The 15,449-nt window shown below is 46.0% G+C and overlaps 1 long non-coding RNA gene across 10 annotated transcripts in view; it reads left to right on the top strand.

Annotated features, from left to right (window-relative positions):
- LOC102164818 overlaps positions 1–15,449 on the top strand; it is a 230,832-nt gene that overhangs the window by 172,568 nt on the left and 42,815 nt on the right. For all 10 annotated transcript variants that reach the window (XR_002339638.1, XR_002339637.1, XR_002339634.1 and 7 more), the window contains exon 6: positions 11,250–11,494. This is a non-coding gene — a long non-coding RNA (uncharacterized LOC102164818). The remainder of the gene's footprint in view (positions 1–11,249; positions 11,495–15,449) is intronic.

Genomic DNA, 15,449 nt, shown 5'->3' with positions numbered 1-15,449 from the left:
TCAAGCTCTCCGGAATACTGAAGATGTAGAAGAAAGTCATGTGACTAAGCAATTGTGGGAATTGAGAGAACTCAGTTCAAACACTGTCTCTTTCCTGCTATACTTTAGCTGTGTGGCCTGGCTAAATCACTCATCTCTATGCCTCAGTTTCCTCTTCTTTATGACCCCCTCACAGGATTGGCTGCCATCATCTAGCAAGTGAGCCATCAGAGGAAGCATTCCAGAAGTGAAAAGCATTGTTGTTAATATTATTATTACTTTTGTGCCTAGAGAGCATCAGCATCACTTGGAGGGCTTGTTAAACACAGATATCACTGGGCCCCAGCCCAGAATTTCTGACTCAGTAGGTTTGGGTTACTAGGGTCCAAGAATTTGCATCTCGAACAAGATCCAAGTGATGCTGATGCAGCAAGAACCCCCAGCCTAACTTACTGCTTAGGAGGCCACAGGGCAGGCTGTGCTTAGCAGAAGGCAGTGAAGAGGAGCAATGAAGTAAAGGAAGAAAGACAACAAAAGCTTGAAAATTCTAGCTCAGAGCTTCCTCGCCTGTATGTCATGGCTGGAGATGTGGGTGCCCAGAAATTGATCCCTCATGCCTTAGCAGGATCCTGAAGACAGCTGCCCAGGTTGTGCACACAGAATAAGGGCATCATTCTGCTTCAAGGGAAAAATGGGGCTGAAATCCCCAGACGAGATGCCTTTTCCTAATATACCTATGGTCTAGTTCTTAAGGGGGTTTGGCCCGGTGGGGAAAACTGGGATATCTGATCTATCGCCGCTGGCCTTGATCGAACTGTTTACCCCAGGCTACCACACCGGCATGTTCATTCTCTACATATGCTACGGCTTGAAAACATTTGGGAAGCTTTACTCTAAAGTTTCACTGTCCACGTGAAAGACAAACATGTTATCATATCCCCTATATGTGGCATCTTTAAAAAAAAAAAAAAGGGATACAAATGAACTTATTTGCAGAACAGAAACAGACTCACAGACTTTGAAAAACTTATGATTACCCAAGGGGTCAGGTAGGGGGCCTGGGAAGGATGGACTGGGGCTTTGGGATTGGCATATGCACACTGAGGTATGTGGAAAAATTGGCCAACGAGGACCTGCCGTATAGCGCAGTAAACTCTACCCAGTATTCTGTGGCAATCCATGGGGGAAAAGAATCTGAGAGAGAATGGATGTGTGTATACGTGGGACAGGGTCCCTTTTTTGTACAGCAAAAATCCTCACAGCCTTGCAACGTAACTGTACTTCAATAAAACTTAAAAAATAAAAAGGAAAGCTGCACTGTCCAATTAGTTTGCCACTAGAAACATGTGTCTAGTACAAAATGAGATGTGCCATAAATATAAAATGTGTACCAGATTGCAAAAATTTAGAACAAAAATAAGAAACTCATTAATAATTTGTTTTATATTGACTACATGCTGAAATGTTAATATTTTGAATATATTACATATGCTACCAAAATTATTTGCATTTCTTTCTTTTTGCTGTTTAAAAAAATAATTATAGCTCTCTTTTATGTTTTGTTTTATTTTATTTTATTTTATTTTATTTTCACCAGAGCATGTAGCAGCTTTGACATGGTTTCTCAGTTCCCAGACCAGAGATTGAACCTAGGCTATAGCAACAACAGCACTAAATCCTGACCACTAGACCACCAGGGAACGCCCTCTTTTTACTTTTTAATGTGACTATTAGAAAATTTAAAATTGCACATGAGGCTCCCATTATATGTGTGGACAGTGCTGTCCTAGAAAGAAAGTTAACATTTTGCAGAAATTGTAGGTGGTTTCATCTGTCTGCAAGAGTGGAGTGTGTGTGTGTGTGTGTGTGTGTGTGTGTGTGTGTAGTCAGGCCACTGAAGGGAGGCTGAGCAGTCCCAGCGGTAGGCTAAGTACTTCAACTTGACCCTGTAGGAGACAGCAATTCAGAAGCTGTGAGAGGCAGAATGACCTGATTAGACTGTTTAGAATGACACCTGGAAGCAGAGTAGAGGAGGGACTGACCGAGAGGTCTCACAAAAAACAAAAGCTCTGAGAAGCAGTGCAGTGGAACTGAAAGAGGAGCCAGCCAGAGGTCAGTCACATGGCCCAAGTTCACACAGCTCAAGTTCACATCAGATATGTTCAGGCTCAGGCCATCCTAGTGATTAAGAGAATGGGCTTGGGAGTTCCTGCTGTGGCTCAGCCATTACAAACCCAACTAGTATCCATGAGGATGCGGGTTCGATCCCTAACCTCACTCAGTGGGTTAAGGATCCAGCGTTGCCATGAGCTGTGGTGTAGGTCACAGATGCAGCTGGGATCCAGCATTGCTGTGGCTGTGGCTGTTGCAGCTCCAATTCGACCCCTAGCCTGGGAACCTCCATATGCCGCGGGTGTGACCCTGAAAAGCAAAAAAGGGAGAGAGAGGAAATGGGCTTTGGCACCAGACTGCTCCATTTGAATCCTAGCCCTTCCATTTAAGGTCACCTGTTTTCATTAACTTTGCCGCATCTCAGTTTATTCATCTGGGGATGAATGGGGATCTGTTATCATCACGTTGTTATGAGCCATAAATGTGTTCAGAGAAAGGAAGCGCTTAAAACATGTCTATTTGGCCTTGCTTGGTCACATGCTCCTTTCTTATTTTGCCAGGGGGATGTGATTTTGTGATTGGACGAGGCTGGGTCTCGTGCCCAGCCCAGGTGGACAGACAGCTGGGTCTGTTACCCCAGGAAGGGGGCGAGGCGGGGGAATGTGCCAGCACATACAAACAGCAGCTGCCCTGTCTTCTCCACCCTCCTGGCTCCATGACCTTGGACAAGTGACTCAATGGATAAGGAGCCCAACTTCCACTTCAGTAACACCTTCCTCGAAAAATTGTAAGAATTATGCAATTGCTGCCCCAGTGAAGGTGACCAGAAACTAATTTAAGGTGGTGCTGCCATCACTGATAGCAAAGACCTGACTTTTGGCTGGGGCTGCATGATCATCTGAATTGGGGAACTGTCCTTTCTAGGGGTCAGATCACACCTCAAACTCTCAAATCAGTGTCAACAGAAAGGTCAGCTGGGACTTTGGGACTGAGACCTAATGGGTGGGCCCTGCCTGGCTTGGTGTGTTTACTAAATATCCCCTGGCCTGCTGGAAGGCTTTCTTCATTTGCTAAGCAATTTAGGTCCAACCTGTTCTCCTTTTGTGAGCTGGGGTTTTGTAAGAGGCCAAATTCCAGGCTGGGGCAGGATAAACAGGCTCGCATGGCTAATGATTGGTGAGCCGGCCTGGAATGCAATTTACTGCAGATTTCCGTGGAGGAGAGTTGGTCACCCCCTGGACAGTTTACTGGGAGGCTGTTAAAACAGGAAGGAGCTTAGAGGCTCTGCAGGGTGGCTGTTTGGCATTTTTCTCTACTCTTTTTAAAGGAATGGAGACACCTGCCACCAGCTGGGAATTTTCTGCCGCAATCTGCTTTACAAAGAAATAAAACCCTCTTGGTCAAAGCTTATGTTTGTCCAGTGTTTTGCAGCTTACAAAAGATTCTCAATTCTAGCACTGCTCTAGTTTTGCAAGTGGGTAAATTGGAATTCAGAGAGGGGAAGTGACTTAGCCAAGGTCACACAGCCAGGAAACAGCCAAGCCAGGATGAGAAAATTTTCCACACGGCAACCTGGGCAAAAATAGTATTTGTGCTCAATCTGGTTCATCAGCTGACCCTTCTTGCTAAGGGTTAGCCTGATTTGAAAATAAAACAATCTGGGGTGAGAGAATTGAGAGTCCCGTGTTCCAATATGGGTATCATTATGGTGGGAAAGTATTTTCCTTTTTACCTAGCTCACAATTTTAGAAATCTGTTTTTTTTAAAAAAAGAAAAATCTGGTCATTGTTTATTCATTATTTACTCATTCATTATGCAGTCTTTTTAAAAAATTTAAGTATAGTTAATTTACAATGTTGTGTTAGTTTCTTTTTTCTTTTTTTTTTCTTTTGTCTTTTTAGGGCCGCATCCGTGGCATATGGAGGTTCCCAGGCTAGGGGAAATCAGAGCTGTTGCTACCGGCCTAGGCCAGAGCCACAGCAGTGCCAGATGCAAGCCGCGTCTGCAACCTACACCACAGCTCACGGCAATGCCGGATCCTTAACCCACTGAGTGAGGCCAGAGATCAAACCGGCAACCTCATGGTTCCTAGTCGAATTCGTTTCTGCCTCACCATGACGGGAACTCCACAATGTTGTATTAGTTTCAAGTGTACAGCAAAGTGATTCAGTTGTACATATATGCATATTATTTTTCAGATTCTTTTCCATTATCGGTTATTACAAGATACTGAGAAATCCGATTTCTTGACCTCACAATATTCCCTTTTCTTCAAACATCACCCCAGGCTCTCCACTCAGCTCTGGTGTCTGCCGAATCTCTAAAGGAATTTCAAGACAGACAGGTCAGTAGGAAGAGATTGGAGTTCAGCTCCTAGCCTGGCTACAGCCTTGCTACCTGACCTCAGGCAAATCACTGACTCTCTCTGGACCTCAGTTTTCTTATCTGAAAAAGGGGTGTGTAAAGAATAGGTGAGCTTCAAGAGCCCACCCCTGCTTCTAAAGCTTCTAGTCTGGCTCCCTGTCTGCAGCTCTGCTACAGGAGAGCAGGGACCCAGGGCAACATCTGGCTGTTCCTTGCACCTCGGTGGCCTGCCCTGTTGGGGACGCCTACCAGCCTCCCCAGGCCTCTGAGGGATGGCCCCGGCTGCCCTCTCTGGTGAGCTGAGCCCAGCATGTGTGAGAACTGATGGTAGAGATAAAGATAGCCCTGCTGAAATAAAGCACACTTGCCCTCGTCCCCACACACAGCCTCCCTGTGTGTGGGGAAGCAGCAATTGGCTGGGTGGGTGCTGGGGCAGAGGTGGTGGCGGGCGGCGGGCACTGGTTGCCATCCTAGCATGAGCAGGGCAGGTTCCATTAGCTCATTCTTCTAATTGTCCTGGCTGGTGATTATTTCTCCTGATTAATTTCCAGTTAGCACTGGGGAGCCCAGCTTGGGTTGGATTCTGCCAGTTTTCCAGAGCCAGTTCTCAGCTATTTCTGGCTTGAACAGACCCAGGATCTTCCTGCTTCCACGGGAGCTGCCATTCCAGGAGGGCCTCCTGGGCACTTCCATGGGCAATGTCACCCTCACAACACTGAGAAACGGGTCTCATCGTTGCCATTTTACAAACATGGGAACAGAAGTGAAGTGACTTGCCCAGGTTCCTGTAGGCAGTAAGTGAGCGGTAAGTTGAATCCTGCCTCCCAGATTTTCAAACACACATGCACTTTTGAAAATTGCTCTCTCCCTGTTTTTTTTTAACTGAGCCAAACTCCCTGCCCTTCCACCACAGTGCTCAAATCATTTAGGAGCGATGAATCCACAAATAAACCTTGGGCCTTGTCTTTCCAATGGGAAACCAAATTCTGCGACAATTGGCCATTTTTCTAAGCTAGCCAGGAAATCTGGTCATATTAGGGAGAAGTGGAGCCACTTAGGTTTTAATAACATGGTGAGAAAATAATGTGACTTTAAAGTCTTTATTAGTCCTGGAATGCATTTTCCAAAGCAGGAATTAGCTGACACAGGCAGAGTGTCAGCTGGAAAAACAAGGTCTGGGTTAGGTGGCCCAGAAAAAAACCTGCTTTGGTGTCCAGAGCCTCCCATTGATTTCAATTGCTGGTTAGCACAGGCCAGCAGAACAATTGTCCCCTCAGTGAATGTGCCATTACAAATGACCCCACGCAGCTAATGGGGGTTTAATACTGGCTTGCTTGGTTCTTGGTATCGTTTCTGTTCTCATTTTTAGTAAGAAAATTACCTGTATGTCATTCCCTTTAAACTTGTACAGTAATAATTATCCAGGCCCCAAAGAGAAGCTGGTTACCCTTAACCTTGGCTGGATGAAAACTCAGTGACCCATTAAAGTGTGGGAAGGCATTTGACTCTGGCCAGCTAGGGAGGAATGTAGCAGATATTCAGTAGCAAATGGTTATAATAACTCACATTTGTTCATCATTTCACAATCTTCAGAGCTCAGGGTAACCCTGAGGTCATGAACAAGAATTCTCACTTAGGGGTCGGCAAACCATGGCCCGCTGGCCAAATCAAGTCCACCCCATGTTTTTGCAAATGAAGTTTCGATGGAGCGCCTCTGCACCCTCTCATTTACATACTGTCTGTGGTTGCTTTTGCGCTAAAACAGCAGAGTGGAGTCATTGTAACAGAGACTGTGTGGCCTGCACAAATATTCACTATCAGATCCTCGACAGAAGTTTGCTGACCTCTGTTCTAATTCACAAAAGCCAAGTTTGAATCTTGCAGCAACCACTTACCAGCTGTGTGATCTCGGACAAATTATTTTACCTTCTTATCTTCTTCAGTTTATCAATCTGTTATATACATATTTTCTTTTTCTTTGTCTTTTTTTTTTTTTTTTTGGCCATGCCTATGAGATGTGGAAGCACCTGGGCCAAGGATGGAACCCATGCCATAGCAGTAACAATGCCACTCCTTAACTGCTAGGCCACCAGGGAACTCCTCTCTGTCTGTTAATTAAAAGTAGTATCTGTGTGGCAGATGCTACCACTGCCCAACAACTCCTTCAGTTGTACACACTCTCTTGCACACAGGCATGACCAGGGGACTTGCTCTGACCAATGTATTGTAGGTGGAAATGTGCATTGCCTCTAGCCAGAAGCATTTAGAGCCAGGACCGGTTTTCCATGATTTCTTTCTCTGCCACACAGACCAAGGAGGCTCTGTGCCCTGGACGTTGTAAATATAGGGTGGTCAGCTGTGTTCCTGAATGCTTAAAATGAATAGAGAACCCCTCGACTTACAAAGGATTTTAGCATGGATGAGAAATACGTTTTTGGTGTTTAAACCCCTGAGATATGAGCATTGCTTGTTATTTCAGCAAAACCTAACTTATGCTAACTAATTGGCCTACTTCATAAGGTTTCCATAAGATCTTTAGAATGGTGGCAGGCATATAGTAAGTACTCAGTGAATGCCAGCTGAAGTTGCTTATATCATTATGTGAACTATTATTAATAACATGTATACTGTTTTTCATAAATTATCTCATTTTCAACTTCACGATGACCGAGGCAGTGAGCATTATCTTCATTTACGTAGTCAATAAACATGCCATGGGCTCCTGCTTTATGTTAGGTGATATGCTAGACTCTGAGATGTAGAAATAAATCAGAAAACTTTATGTCCACGGCGGGGGGGGGTCCATCAAACCCAGACTTTAGAGTGAAGTGGTATTGAAGGAAGGTGTTGCAGAGCCGAATCTTAGAAGGTAAGTCAGGGTTTACAGATGGAGAAGGGAAGGAAAGGCATTCCAGTCAGAGGGAGCCAGCTAGAAGCTGAAATTATATGCTCTTTGGGGGGAACATTGAGTGAACTGTGCATTTTGGTTAGGGAGGTAGCAGACAGTGTCGCTTGGCCACTCAATAGACATTTGCAAACTACTTCGATCTCACCAGCTATATACTACACAGAGAAACAAGATATATGATTTATCAGCCTCCTTTGCAGGCCTTGAGACACAGTCTCATCCCAAAAGCTGTCAGGAGACATATCCTGGGAAACTTCAGATTAAAGCAAAGAAGCCAAGGAAGGGATCTCCTCACTATTATGTGTGAGTGTAATGCCTGGAGCTGTGGTAGCCATCTTGTGATAATAAGGGGAAGGCCAAAAGACTGGGAGACCTGGAACTCATATCTGGACCTTGAACGGCTGCTGAAACAACCCTGGAAGCCTGAGCCCCCAGACTTCTTGCCAAGGTGATAATATGCATCCTTCTGATTTCAGTGCCTGTTCATTCATTAGTGCAGCCAAAATATCCTAACTAATGGGGAGTTGTGAGAAGCGAGAGTGGAGAGCTTAGCTGGGCCTAGATCATGTAGGATCCTTAAGGGCAGTAGGGGCAAGTGAAGGATTTTGCAAAGAAAAAGGAAACATAGGCTTGAAGAGGGTAAGTCACTCCCCAGGATCCCACTGCTAATAGGTGTCAGAGCTGGGATTTGGACAGAGTTCTTCCAGACCAAGACCAAATCTCTTTCCACTGCCATGTGGGGCATTTTGCCTCTTCAACAGAATGGTCCTAGCCGTTCTCTAAAGGGAAGGCTTGCTCATGGCTTATTTTGGCCCATGGGTCATTTCTAATTGCACGCTGGATAAACTGGGATTTTTCCCAAGCTTCTTCCTATTTTGGGACCACATTTGTGAACTTCATAAATAAGGAGACTTGAGGAGGTGTGTGGGGAAATCAGAGAAGGTGAGAAGGCAGAGCAACTTAAAGCCAAATTGAGCTTTGAGACCCACAACATGGTGGAAATTAGAAACAGGCAAAATGGTGCCAACCCTTCCACCATCTTGGTTTCATTGGCTGAGAAGAAAGTTAAAGCCACAGCATCCTCTCCTGCCTCTCTGTAGTTTGCAGCTCTCTGACACATGTTACTCTAACAGGCATCTCCGAGACCCTGAGCTCCTCAGGGCCAGGACAGTGTCTGTGTCTCACCTGTGTCTCCATGTGGGACTGAAACTTAAGACAAAGTAAAATTCAGAGTGACCTCATCCCCGGGGTGGCCACTTCCCCAAAAGACACTGCTGTGGGTTATCCCCATCTTTCCCCCAGGCTCCTTAAGCCACGTAGACCCAACTCACACATCACCTGCTCCCTCACCCCCCAAAATAGCATCCAGACCAGCCAATATTCAATCTAGTTTCATAGTTAAAGAGTCAGTTCTGAAGACTAAATAGCCTGGCTCTGCCACTTCCTAGCTATGTAACTACGGGCAAAGAATTTACCATCTCTTCTTGGTTCTCTCATCTGTTTAAGAAAATATTGATTTCACATACTTGTGAGGATGAAGGAACACATAGAAAATGCTGCTGTATACTAAGCCCTTGATACATGTTATTGCTATATTATGATGATGATGTCAGTTGTTACTATAATGATGATCGTGAATCAAGGCAGCCCTCAGGACCCCGACCCTCACCTTCACCCTCTCCAGCTCATAGTGCTTATCAAACATATATCTGGAGTCTTCGCCCGTGTACTCCTGCCCGCTGACAGCTATCCTGCCGTTACCCCATCTGGATTCGGAATCAATGTACTTTCCGCTAGGACTTGGAGCCCAGCATTCCCCTAAAGATCCAGGCTTACTCAGCCCCTCAGGCCCCAGTATCCCCTGCTGCCCCAGGGATGAGCAATCCTGACCCCAGACTACCCCACCCCCTCTAGACTCGCCCCCAGCCTGCCACCCCTCTCTGCTGTCTCATCAGTGGGGGGACGTGGGAGGGGACATGTGCCCTGGCAGGCCTGGCCACGCTGAGCCTTGTTTGTGTATTTCCACCTTCACGCTTCAGTGGCTGTCGCCCCTGACTCATCAGTTAGTTAACAAGCTCCAGAACCATGCCTCTTCCCTGTGGCACTTCATCAAACAGCCCATCTCTAGGCTGTGAGAGTGCGGGCTCCGTGGGGATATTTCTGTGGGAGAAGTTTGCTTGTCTTTTTTCTTCAATTCAGCTGCCCTCCCTTTCTCATTGCACAGAAAGCATCTCAAGGGCACAGGTTCTGGCTCTTCTTTCTCTTGCAGTTTCTGAATATGTGTGGAGAATTTTGATTTCACAGTGGGGAGTCAGGGCCCCCTGACTGGATGATCAGGAAGGTGATTCTTTTGAGTGATGATAACAGTAGCTCACATTTACTGAGCGTTTACTATGAGCCAAGGCAGTCTGCAAAGCACTTTATGGACATTCACTTAGAGGAGGTTCACCAAAATGTGGGGAGGGCAGGTGCTCCTTAAAGTACGATTTTACAGATAACGAGACTGCAGCTTAGAAAATCATTCGTTCAAGTCATACAACTAGTACGTAACAAAGGCATGATTGGACCCTGGCCTTTCTGACTCCCAACCCGTGCCACATCTGTGCTTCTCAGACTTTGGGGGGAGACACACAAATCACCTGAAGACTTTGTTAAAATGTTAAAAAGACTTTGTTAAAATGTAGGACCTAAGATTTAGAATTTCCTGAAACAGAGTCATGGAGAGGTTCGTGGCTAGAAGTCCTAGGTTTGAATTCCAGCGGCTATTTAATTATCATGATCTTCCACTCCTTGAAACTCAGCTCCTCACGAGGAGCAGGAGGCTAACTGTACCACTCGATGGGTGAAGATGTGCTAATGCCCCTGGGGAAGGGCTCTGTAGACTCCCCAGAAAGGCCATGTATTTTTTCTGACATATATGTATTCATCATTAAAAAATAAAGAATTTAAATAAGGGAAATTCAAGTGTTGAAACAATTTCTTCTCGGTCACCATTACCTTACTGAGCTCACGGTCATTAATACAGTTTACAGCTAAACGCAAAAAATGTCAATCCTAGTTTTCTTATAACAAGAAGTCTTGAGAAGAGCACAGAGGTGGGACTCCCAGGGCCCTTCTTCTCTCTCCCCGGACTCAGTTTCCTCCCAGACCCTCTATCCATGGGTTGGTTCCATGTTTTAGCTGTCGTGAAAAATGCTGCTATGAATGTGGATGTAAAAATATCTCTTTGAGGAGTTCCTATCGTGGCGCAGCGGAAACGAATCTGGCTAGGAACCAGGAGGCTGAGGGTTTGATCCCTGGCCTCGCTCAGTGGGCTAAGGATCTGGCGTAGCTGTGAGGTGTGGTGTAGGTCATAGACACGGCTCGGATCTGGTGTGGCTGTGGTGTAGGCCGGCAGCTTCAGCGCCCATTAGACCCCTAGCCTGAGAATCTCCATATGCCACAGGTGCATCCCTAAAAAGACAAAAAAGAAAAAAAAAAAAAACTCTTTGATATCTTCCTTCGTTTCACTTCTTTTGCGTATGTACGTAGAAATGGAATTGCTGTATCATATGATAATTCTGTTTTGAATTTGGGGAGGAACAACCATACTGTTTTCAACAGTGGCTGCACCATTGTACAGTTGCACCAACAAAGCACGAGGGTTCCAATATCTTCACCAACATTCACTATGTTCTGGTTTTATTTCTTTTATTTTACAGTAACTACCCTAATGAATGTGAGATTGGGAAGCGTCTTTGTTATGGAAGCTAAAAAGAGCCACTCACGGTGGCTGGGGTCCAACTGGGCATCATGGGGAAAGAGAAAAGAAGCCAGAAATGGTTAGTGGCCAGATTATAAACAACCTTGACCATCAAGCTTAAAAATTCCGAATTTTATCCCATAGGCACCAGGGAGCCGTGGAAGCCTCCTCAGCTGGGGAGTGATGTTTCTGCGTCATCAAACATTTATGACAAGACGGAGCAACACAGAGTGACTTGGAATGAATTCAACAGACCAATATTTTGAAATCAGGGTGGCTTGACTTCCTTTAGAGAGAACAGTTCTCCCATCTCTTCGAGGCATCATCCAGAGGAGGAAGAACAGCAAGGTTCCCAGTCCCAGAGAGCACAACTCTGGTCACACGTTCCAGTAAGTAATATTCTCCTTACCATGATGAACAGAAAAATGTGCGTGATGGAATGAAAATCCCACTGGCTGGCTCACCGTGGGCAGCCTCAGTTACTATGGAAAATTCCTGATAAAAGTCAGCAGAAGAATTTCCTAGCCAGCAACTATTATTAACAGGAGCTTCAGCCTCGTGCTGACATTCAAGAATGGGTTCTTTCATATGTCATTGCACAAGCCAGGTGATTAAACCCCTCTGTTTTTTAAGAGCAGAGAGATTTCACCCACCTTCACTACCCTTTATAATAACCCACGCGGTCCTGCTCAGCTAGCATGAGAACAGAACTGCAACCAGGAAATTATTTTAACAAGACCATAAAAAAAAACAATTTGCTTGAGTGATGTTTAGGGAGAGAGTGGGGGGAACCCACTCTCTCTCTAAACTAATTAAACTGTACTATATGTCCTTGTGTAGTTCCTGACATTTTTCTGGTTCAATCGGTTTGAATGGCTGCACAAGGATCGGCGCCAAGCTCCCAAATGGCTAACTCAAAACAAAAGCAAGGTCTCCAGAGTATTCTTGAGCATCCAGCAAATTGAGGGACAGTTATTTTGGGTTAATCAATGCGCTTCAGTTGCAATCACATCTTGCCTCATAGAGAAGATTGAAAACAAAGACTCACTGTTTGAAGTCCAACCCAGGATAAACTAGGAAGTGACATTGACCTTACTATGTCCTTTTTATTTTATTTTACTTTTTCTAAAACTCATACCCTGCTTTGGATGAAACCATTGACAACGGTTCCTCATTTTCTCTCCACTCAACCCCACCCTTCTGAGAACGTATGTCTTTCCCACTTACACCGGCTATTACCAGAAGCTCCTGGCTCTTTATTTGAACAACTTTATAGGCAAGTGGTCTATTCTCAGTCTGGTAGGGATCAGACATTGATCATTGGCTGGAAATTTTGGTTTCTGGCAAGACAAGCCTTCATTTATGCTGGAGAGGCTTTTGGTTGTTGGTCAGGCTCTCGTCAAATCCAAACTGAAAAGCATCATAGGGTCTCGGACACAGCACAATTGTGTATGTGTGAGACACGAAACCCCTTCCGAGAAATGAGCCCCCTTGCACTCCTTCAAACTCATGTTTACCAACCCCTTTGGAGCTCAAAGAAAAAATGTTCCCTTTCGAAAAGCTCTTTAACATTAACAAGGCAATAAAATGTGTGGACTCCCAGCTCCCTTTAAATTCTGACGAACTGTGAAGCCCAGATAAAACATATCATTCAATTCATTTCCATTAAGCAAAATGCAGCCAGCACCTGCCATGTGTGAGATACTGATGGGGTACCATCCTTTGGGTGAGCACGATGAAACTGATAGAGGTGCTTCCCGACTTCAAGGAAATTAGACTGTTCTAATTTAAGAGGGGAAGCAGTATGATAAATAGTAGAGCTGCTCGTAGTGATAAGCCCTAACATTTTCATTACCTTCTACAATATGCAAAGTGCATGCGTATACGCGTATGCATCTGCACAGCTACGAGGCTATTCTTATCTCCTGGCAGTAGATGCTGGCGGTCTCTGACCGCTCTGAATGCTTCTCCAGCGCAGTGGCAGAAAAAAACATCAGCTCAAGTCAGGGGTTCATTGTGAAGGTGAAGACAACCAGGTGATCAACTAAAAAGTATGGACTTTTGGAGTCTGACAGAGATGTGAGTCCTGGCTGTGCCCCTTGCTAACTCTGAGCTTGTCCCATGAGAGACACAACACCCACCTCTCAGGGTCTTTGAAAGCCATCTCTGAGACAAAACATCCTAACTCAGCACCTGCTTCATGGGATGGTGCCTATCCCCTGGCATAATTCTTCCTTAATCAATCCACGTGCCTTGTTTAGAAGCAGCGGGCCTGGAATTCCTGTTGTGGCTCAGTGGAAACGAATGTGGCTAGGAATGATGAGGTTGCAGGTTCGATCCCTAGCCTCGCTCAGTGGGTTAAGGATCTGGCATTGCTGTGAGCTGTGGTGGTGTAGTTCGAAGATGCGGCTAGGATCCTGTGTTGCTGGGAACCTCCATTTGCTGCAGGTGCTAAAAAGCAAAAAAAAAAAAAAAAAAAAAAAAAAAAACGCAGTGGGGCCATGCCACAGCTCTGCCATGCTTCCCAGGTCCCCCCACCCCGTCCAGGGCCGCTGCAAATCCTGTCTCCTGCCCCAGAGCTCCATGGAGACTGTGGTTTCACTCTCTGCAAAACAGCAGCCTCACCTCTTTGTCTGAAGGAGGGCCTGCCAGGAAGGGAAGCTGCCAGGAAGAACAGCAACCCAAGTCAGGCTACTTCCCGTTTTGAAATCCAAGGACGTGCTTGCAATCAAGGATGAGCAGTAGAGTCGTGGGGAAGGCGTAAGGACTGATGAGCATGACCGGCAGGATGCTGTTGGGCTTGCTCCTGGCTGCACAATACGCCCTTCCTCCATGGGGCTCCTTTTTATAGAAACCCAAGATCTAAGAAAGGCATGATCTAGTGTCTTGACCTGATGTCGGAAGGATAACCTGTCGTGCAGCCTTCCACGGGAGCCCATGGTATGCGTGGCCCCACCTTTGTCCCTCTGGCATTCTCCCGCCCTGTGCACCTGGGAAAGAAGAAGCAGAGCTACCAGTACAGCTTGGAGAACGCGCTGCTTACTACCTACAGCTTGCCGGGAACACAATGCCTGGACCTCAACTCTGGCACCACATTCACCCCCGCTCTTTCAAACCACCACCATCTCTTGCCTTGATCCCTCCAATAGTCTCCTAATCACTGCTTCCTACGCTTTCACCCTTGCTTTCCTGCAAGCCTTAGTCCACGTCTACCGGCAGCCAATATCATCAATATCATCTCTCAGACCGTAACTCTGTGACTGAGGCCAGGCCAGTGAGAGAACAACATGCCCCTGGCCAGAATGGCTGGTCCAAGATTAAGCTGGAATCCAAGCTCGTGAATAATTATAACTCTCATCTATTAAGCACTTGCTGTGTGCCAGCCATGGGACAAAACGTCTAACTGTCAGCATCTCGCACCTTCACTTGCACAATCATGCTACGAAGTCAGCATTATTATTAACAAAGAGGAGTAAGTGGCTGGTCAGAGGAATCCAGTGAGGGCACAGCCAGCACTTGAACTCAATTCTTTCTGACTCCAGAACCCAGGCTTACACTGAAGTGAGAGGGTGAACACAGAGCACTCTGGGGATGTTTTCTCCAAAAGACAGGGTTTTTTTCATGTTTAGTATTTGTCTTTTAATAAGGATTCCGCTGTGGTGCAATAGATTAATGCTCTGGCTTATCTCTATGGTGTTGCCTGTCCAGTTCCCCACCCGGCACAGTAAGTGAAGGATCCAGCATTGCCACAGCTATGGCATAGGTCACAGATGTGCTCAGATTCGATCCCTGGCCTGGGAACTTCCACGTGCCAATGGTGTGGTCAAAAAAAGAAAAGGGGGAGTTCCCGTCGTGGCGCAGTGGTTAACGAATCCGACTAGGAACCATGAGGTTGCGGGTTCAGTCCCTGCCCTTGCTCAGTGGGTTAACGATCCGGCGTTGCCGTGAGCTGTGGTGTAGGTCGCAGACGCGGCTCGGATCCCACGTTGCTGTGGCTCTGGCGTAGGCCGGTGGCTACAGCTCCGATTGGACCCCTAGCCTGGGAACCTCCATATGCCGTGGGAGCGGCCCAAGAAATAGCAACAACAACAACAAAAAAGACAAAAAAAAAAAGAAAAAGAAAAAAGAAAGAAAAGGGGGAAAAAAGGATGCATTGCATTGCATTATGGTGCAATATGGACAAAATCAAGGAAAACTGAGCAGCTTAGTTGCCCAGGGCTTGTCCCCCTCTCACTCCCACCAGCAATTGTGAGGGTGACATATTTAGTGCCTTAGGATAATGAACATTTTCTCTAAAACATCACCACGTTATAGCAGTTTGGTGGATCTTGGTACATTTGGTGG

Source organism: Sus scrofa, chromosome 16 (assembly GCF_000003025.6).
Source record: "Sus scrofa isolate TJ Tabasco breed Duroc chromosome 16, Sscrofa11.1, whole genome shotgun sequence".
In the NCBI taxonomy this organism is placed as follows: domain Eukaryota; kingdom Metazoa; phylum Chordata; class Mammalia; order Artiodactyla; family Suidae; genus Sus; species Sus scrofa.
The sequence above is the reverse complement of the archived record's forward strand: the minus strand, read 5'-3'. Positions and strand labels throughout refer to the sequence as shown.